General features: G+C 44.7%; 1 protein-coding gene across 19 annotated transcripts in view; it reads left to right on the top strand.

Annotated features, from left to right (window-relative positions):
- Positions 1 to 1,686: 1,686 nt before the first annotated feature.
- LRRFIP2 (LRR binding FLII interacting protein 2) overlaps positions 1,687 to 7,074 on the top strand; it is a 55,540-nt gene continuing 50,152 nt past the window's right edge. For 17 of the 19 annotated variants that reach the window (XM_082754625.1, XM_082754623.1, XM_082754620.1 and 14 more), the window contains exon 1: positions 1,687 to 2,006. The gene's annotated coding sequence lies outside the window, so the exon portion shown is untranslated. Of the gene's footprint in view, positions 2,007 to 2,310; positions 2,702 to 7,074 lie in introns of those variants that run through there. The other 2 variants (XM_082754626.1, XM_082754627.1) reach the window with 2 other exon arrangements.

Raw genomic sequence — 7,074 nt, 5'->3', positions numbered from 1 at the left:
TGCTTAACTACTCATTAATGATGCTGAACTCAGAATCGCTACTGTGACATCTTGTACCACTGTCTGCAGTAGCTGCTCTGTGTATACACTGCGCTGCACACTGCTTTTCAGTAAAGTAAACAATTGCTCTTTCAAGCCACAAAAATGCATGTCTGCTCTCAAGGAGACATGTCTTTTGCTGCATCATTAAAGAAAAATGTGCTGCCTATGATATCAAAAGACCAAACGTATGCAAATCCCCATGCTTCAACAGAAAAAAATGTACAAACAACTGAAAACATTTTTCCCCTTTATATAGCAATCTACTGACAGAGAGTCATCCTATGGAGTCCTGGGACATCACACAATTCACAAGGCTCCACACACAGTCTCCACTCAAGAGGGAACAAAATATTTCTACCACTAGCTAGACCAAACAAAACCACCTGAGACACTAATGAAGAGTCTCTCCATAAGCCCTGAAAGTCGGTACGTGAATCCTTCTGTAAGAATCGACCTCAAATAACTATGTAGTTTTAAAGCTAGTATTTTTTTTTTCATGTCTTTCCTACTGATGTTCCAGGATTAACTTCTCCCTCTGCAACAGCACTTCCTTTCTACTTCATCTCTCTGCAGTGAGGTCATCAGCTATTACAACACAAATTAATACGATGTTAAAAATAAGCATGGTGTGGACATGCTGTATGAGGAAGGAGACTAAAACACTGTAGCATTTCTCAAACAGAAAGTTATAAAATACTAAAGAAACTCAAGGAAGTAGCTTCATGTCTGCTGTAGTAGATTTAATTCACTTGCATGTCCCGTTTTCTCTCCTTCGTGTTCATCTACTTGAGCTTATTTTAGTAAGACATTTGACCTCTGCCAAGGGCTCTCGGGAATATTCTTGAGTCTTGCCACTCGGCTTGTCATCGAACAGTGCTTTTTCATTCTCATGCAGTTTCAAACATGCGAAATACCATCTCCAGCAGACCCCTGATCATCATTATGTTCTCAGTTACCCACACTTGGTGACAGAAGTGTTAAACAAAATGCCTACAGATTTGATCCCAAGTCTGTTTCACAGCAGAAACACAACTTGTGTATGAACTGAAATACATGTAATGGTACAGTTCTTTATTTCCGTGTGTTATTTCATATCCTTAGGAAATCTGTTGTTTGCTTATATGTAAAATGTATGGGTACAGTCCTATATTTCTGTGTTATTTCATTTCCTTAGGAACTCTGTTGTTTGCTTGTATGTAAAATGTGCAAGTGTGTAAACCCAGCAGCGTGTGGGGCAGCATGGGACAGGGTTTAAGCACTTCCCACAGGATTTTTGCTCACAGCTCCTGCCTGGCACCATCCACGCAAACCTCCCAACCCCTCACACGGCGAGTCAGGTAGGGAGGGCAGAAGCAGGACAGAAATTGGCGGGGGAACAAAACCAACAGGACCATCCCCCGGAGAGCCTGCGAGGCTGAACCCGGCTGCTTGGTCTTCGCTCGACACCAGCGCCTGAGGTGAAAACAGAAAGCAAACCGAGAAGAAAAAGGACAAAAACCCCAACCACACCCCCCACCTCCCCTCAGCGCGGTGTCGCCATTGCGCACGTGCCCCCGCCCCCCCACCATCCCCTCGCCTATCGCATTGCGCCTGCGCACTCCGCCTCAGCGCCGTCCCCGTCTCCTCCTCTTTCCCCCCTCCCCTCCCTGCCGCCGGTTCGAATCCCGGCGCCGCTCCCCGCTGGCCGCCACCGCCCGGCCTCGCAGGGGCGGGGAGAGGAGGGCGGCCCGCAGCCGAGCGCGGCCCATCCCGGCCCCCAGCTCCGGTTCCTGCGCTTCCCGTGGCCGGGAAGAAGCGGGGAGGAGGGAAGGCGAAGCGTGAGAGCCGGAGCGCGGCTGCCTGGCCCGGGCCGCCGGCCGCTGCCCGCCCTGGGGCGGCTCCAGCCTCCGGCCGGCCGGCGTGCGGCCAGCCCAGGGCCCGCGGGGAGCTGCGGGGCCCTTCCCGGCGGGGCGAGGCGGGGCGAGGTAAGGCTCGGCTCCGGGCTCCGGGCACGGCTCCGGGCACGGCTCTGGGCACGGCTCGGAGGCCGCGAGGCAGCGGGCAGGGCGCAGGGTGCCCCTCACGGAGCCTCCTGGCCGCTGGGTGCCTAGGAGGAGGAGGAGGAGGGAGGAGGAAGAAGAAGAGGAGGAGGAGGAGGAGGAGGAGGAAGGAGTCCCGCAATCACTGCCGGCCGCGTCCCGGCGCCGTCCCCCTTCGCAGCGCCGTTCCGCAGGGCGTGCCCCCTCGGCCTGGCCTTGGGGCGCCTCGGGCTCGCTCCCCATCGCCGTGTTGTATTTTTTTTTTTTCTCTTCTACCGCTATTAATGCAAATGCAGTGATGGTAAGGGCACGGGCACCTTCCTGGGCTTGGAAGGAGCCTGGGGACTGCTCTGGGCGGTGATCTGCGCCCCGTGTTGTTAAGTGGCGTCCAGCTTTATCCCTCGCGTGTTGCTTGGCAGGGCGGCGTTTTGCACCTCACTGGTGATAAATCGCGTAAAACCAGCACTGTCACAGCCTCCTCGTGTCGGGGAGACCTCCAGCTGTCTTCAGCGTGAAGCACAAAGTGCTATCAGTTACGTTGCTTTAAAGTGGCAACGTAGCCTTGAACATCTCTGGAACTTTTTTTGTTTGTTTTTTCTTTTTTAACAAACTTCCTGTAGGATTAGATGAATGCTTCTCTGGTGAGTTTAATAAACATTAATTGTGTCTTGACTTTAAAGTGTTTAAATATATTGGGGCCCAGAAGCAGATATCTTCTTTATGTACACTTCCTTCCTCGGTTAATGTAATTGTTTAGTGACGATGTAAGAGCAGGTGAAAGGTGCTCTGGCAGCACAAGGCGGTATGTCATACTTGACGTGCTTTTCCCATTGTCCTACATTACCTAGGTTTAGAGGTGTTTGCCTTCCAGTGTGAAGTCAGTTTTACCTGGACACGACTCCTGGCTGTAGCAGAGAGCTTCTGCATATCAGACTGTTGTGGGAAATGTCAGGTGTCAGCTCGCTGACCGAAACGTCAGTGCTTCTTGTGAACTGACTCCAGAGGAGCTCGTTTGCGTTGTGACTCAGACTCTGCAGAGGATGACATGAAGTTTTAGAAAGTGCTGGTTAAATTGGACTCCAGGTCACAGGAGGCTGTGTAGGGCACACTAGAGGCTTAAATAGGAAACAAATTAGGCTTTCACATGGTGAGCAAGTTGTGGTGTATATATACCTTTTGATCATGATTAAAAAAAAATAATATATATATATATATATATTAATGAGTTCCTCTGGTACATAATGCCAAGAGAGGTTGAGAAACCGATAACAGATTTGATGCTGTGTTGTTGCCTTTGAAAAATCCTGATGTGAACGGGAATAGTGGTAAGTTACAGGTCAGCACGGCTCAGTAGCATTATAAAAATTGTCAGAGATGCTTTCTGACAAAGTAATCCAAATTTCTTATTGCAAGCATCTGGAAATTGCTTACCAAGGAAATGTATGTAGCGGACAGTTTGTGTTTCTACGTAACCTTGTGTGTTCTTTGTCCTTCTGAATAGTGAGTAGTGGTGTGGGGTTGTGCGGGTGGACAAGTTGGTGCCTTTGTATTAGGCACGGTGAGTTTGAGCTGCTGTGCTGGCGGAGGTGAAGGGGCACCTCCCGAAGGGCCTGACAGCTGCTGCCACCAGGGGCTCCTCTGCAGGAGATGCCAGCTGGTGGGAGAAGCTTGTGGCAGTGGCTTCCCTTCCTTGCACTGTAACTGTAGCAAGAGCGTGGGCGTGTTCTAATATTAAGTTGTTAATGGAAAAATAACTTAAATAGTTGCAGCTTGTTACTGAACGTGGGCTGTTACTGTGGGGCTCTTTGTTTGTTTCATTCATTAAAAAATGGAGTCTCCATATAGTAGCAGTGTGTTTTTTTTTTTTTTTTTTTTTCCCCCCCAGTGAGTAATGAATCATTCTGCAAAATGACAGAAAGGGTACCCATTTTGAAAAAGCTGACAGTGTAAAAATGTCAGTTGCTTCATTTTAGAATAAACATGGGAGGTTCATGTGACTGTTTTTCATTGTGCATTCCCATAATTTTTTTCATGGTGTTGATTAAAGTACTGTCATTTCCTCATATTTTAAAATCACATATGATTTTCTTAGTTTGTTCCTGCAGCATCTATGGTAGCACTGATTCTATAAATGTCCAACTGTGTTATGCTGCTTCTCTGAAACCTACGTATGCTTTAGGTTGTGCCTGTGCCCTAAGACAGACTTAGCTGAGAGCTTTGCCAGGACTTCTTGTCACTGATGATAATATTTTTTTTATCTTGTGGGTTAATGCTATCAATAAGTGCAGCTGTTAGCAGCTGACTGGCAAAGAATTTGTGCTTCATAAAATAAGTGTCACTGCTTGAAGTTGTATCGCTGCATGATGTTGTCTCAGAAGTTTAGTAATCTGCAAAGACAGAGGAAGGTCACCAAGGTACGTTGGTGGGTCTGTAGGTGCCTGGTACTCCTACAGGCCTGTAGGATGCATGGGTGCAGCTACTGTCTTGCGTTGCTTTAGGTTCACCAGCACTAGCCAGGCATAATCACAGATTATGGCTCCATCAGGCAGCGCTTTTCCTGACTGCATAATGTTTTGTTGTTGTTTTTTTTTTTTTTTTTTTTTGGTTGTCTGAATTGCTGACCTTCTGTTTATTCACAACCTCATAACACTCAGGAACTACGGGATTTCAGCGCCCTCTAAGGAGTTGCTATTCTGTTGTTAAATACCATGAACTGAGAAAACAGTTGTATTTCTCAGCTTTTAAAATGGCAAATAAACTGGGAATATAGTGCACTAAAGGGGTAGATTGGAAAGGTGACAGTTAATCCAGTGCAGGCTGACAACTGCACAAAGGGTAACTTTTTTTTTTTATTTCCTGAAGAGGCTGATATGAGCTTGTTCATTCAGAGCAGAAGTTTTGTGCCAACGGATTCAGAGGTGGGACATGATTTGAGACAAACAGGTTTTCTTGTCTTTTTATTTATTTTTTTTTTAAATGGGAACACTATTCATGAACAGGAATAACTACCTCTGCCATAACAGTGAGCACTGTAATCTTTTGACAGATGGTAATTTTCTGTCTTTGCTTTTTCCTTTAATGCTAGGCTCTTTTATTTGTATTTTTATCTTTTTTTTTTTTTTTCTTTTTTCTTTTTGCTATGATTGTAGTTTCAGATAATCTTTTTTCTGATTAAGGTTGTTATGAATGAAAACTCTGAGTAAGTCCTTAAATCCGTTACATGAACAACTGCTGGTTTCCCTTTCCTGCTCACCCCTTCATTAGGTTATGGTCACCCTGTGGAAGTGCAGCTCCTCCTTTTCTTCCTCATGTGCTCACCTGGTTGGTGTCATCAGCCTGATGTCCATGCCATCAACAGAAATTCTAATTACAAGGAACATGCCCTTGCATAGGGGAATTGTATAGGTGCGTCCTTCTAGGGAAGACTCTTATGTTAATCTTGCATAATTAAATTCAGTCGTATTTTTTATTTATGTTTCTCCATTTGTGCTTGGTCTCACAAAGCACTGAAGGCTAAGAGTGTAAGATTTGTGATTTCCAGTGTGATTCTTTCCATTCCCTCTCATGTAAATGCTACTTCTGCTGGTTTGCAATAATAATACCTCAGATTTGTTTATTGAGCTGTGTTGCTAGAGCTGCAGTTTCATGAGACAATTCTTTAAAATAGCTGGGTTGGGAGTGTTCTGCTGTGTGTGTAAACTTTTAAAGCTTTGCTTTAATTGCAGGATGGTAGCTTCCATACCATCCATACCTACAAAATAACCAGCATTCATCTGTTAAAGTAAAGGGCAAGTGTTCAATTAACTTAAGAAGTATATTTAAGTTCTTCAATTTCAATTCCATCATTGCATTGTAGTGCTGCTACTTAGCTCTTTCTTTTTAGTTAGGTGTTTGAAAAAGGTTTTGCTCTTTTTAGTGTATTTCATGAGTTTATTCCTTTAGCATATTTAGCATTCATGGATTTTGTTGAGAAAATGCTCTGCGCTATGTCTTTTTCCTTAAAAAAGGCAGATAAAATGGTGTATCATAGACATGTATGTACTCTAATACTGTGAAATAACAATTGGCTTATATTTTATAATGAACAGCTTCCTGGTAGTATTTCTCTGTCATGTTACATGTCAGGGGCAGTTAGCCATTTGTGGAAGCAGGAGCAGTCAGTGCTCTCACAGTATTCCACAGAACCGCCTTTACGGTCCACTTGCAGATAGTTAAAGTAGAACGAAAGACTGACTTTCCAAGTGGACAACTACGTTTGTGCAAGAAACTGGGTGTTATGGACAAGAGGTCCATTTCCTTCCCCAGATTAGAAGAGCTGCTAGCTCCGACTCAGGCATTAGGAAACTGCGAGGCTGCTTTGAGCAGCCAGTGGTTCTAGAGCAGGGCTGGGCTTTTCTCTTGTTGGATCAGATACACAGAGATTGTTTCTACACAGGTGATTTTTTTTTTTTTTTTTTTTTTTTTAAGTGTTTTGTGGTGTTACTTGAAAGAGAAAAGGAGAGTTTCAGGGTGTTTATTTATAGCCTGTTCACACTGTAGTATCTGAATGCCTCGCGTGTATGCGATGCCAAATACACTGGCATAGACCCAGGCATCAGGACAGGTGGTGCCACTGAAGGTGGTGAGTGATAGGGCCTTAAAATGTAGAGTAGCTTGTTTTACATAAGACAGGTCACTTTTTTTTTTTAGGAAGTGAAAGAGAAACAGATTACCTTTAGTTTAGTCAGAAGGTAAAAATAAGACCAGGAAGAAATGTTAAACTTGGTGAAGAGATAAAATTTATGTATGTCTGAAGTGAAGAAAAATGAGAGAGGAAACTTGAGAGATTTCCTCACAGATCTGGTTTGTCTGGGGACTTCAGATTTTTTATTTTTATTTTTTTGGAATGAAATACAACAGGATGTCACTTCATCAGTTGTGTAATATAACAGGTAACAGCCTACGTGAAGAAACCAAACATGTAATAGGCATGACTTGGGAATGCTGAGCTGTGAGAGCAGCAAATTATAATGGA

Source organism: Aythya marila (genome assembly GCF_965140915.1).
Source record: "Aythya marila genome assembly, chromosome: 2".
In the NCBI taxonomy this organism is placed as follows: Eukaryota; Metazoa; Chordata; class Aves; order Anseriformes; family Anatidae; genus Aythya; species Aythya marila.
The sequence above is the reverse complement of the archived record's forward strand: the minus strand, read 5'-3'. Positions and strand labels throughout refer to the sequence as shown.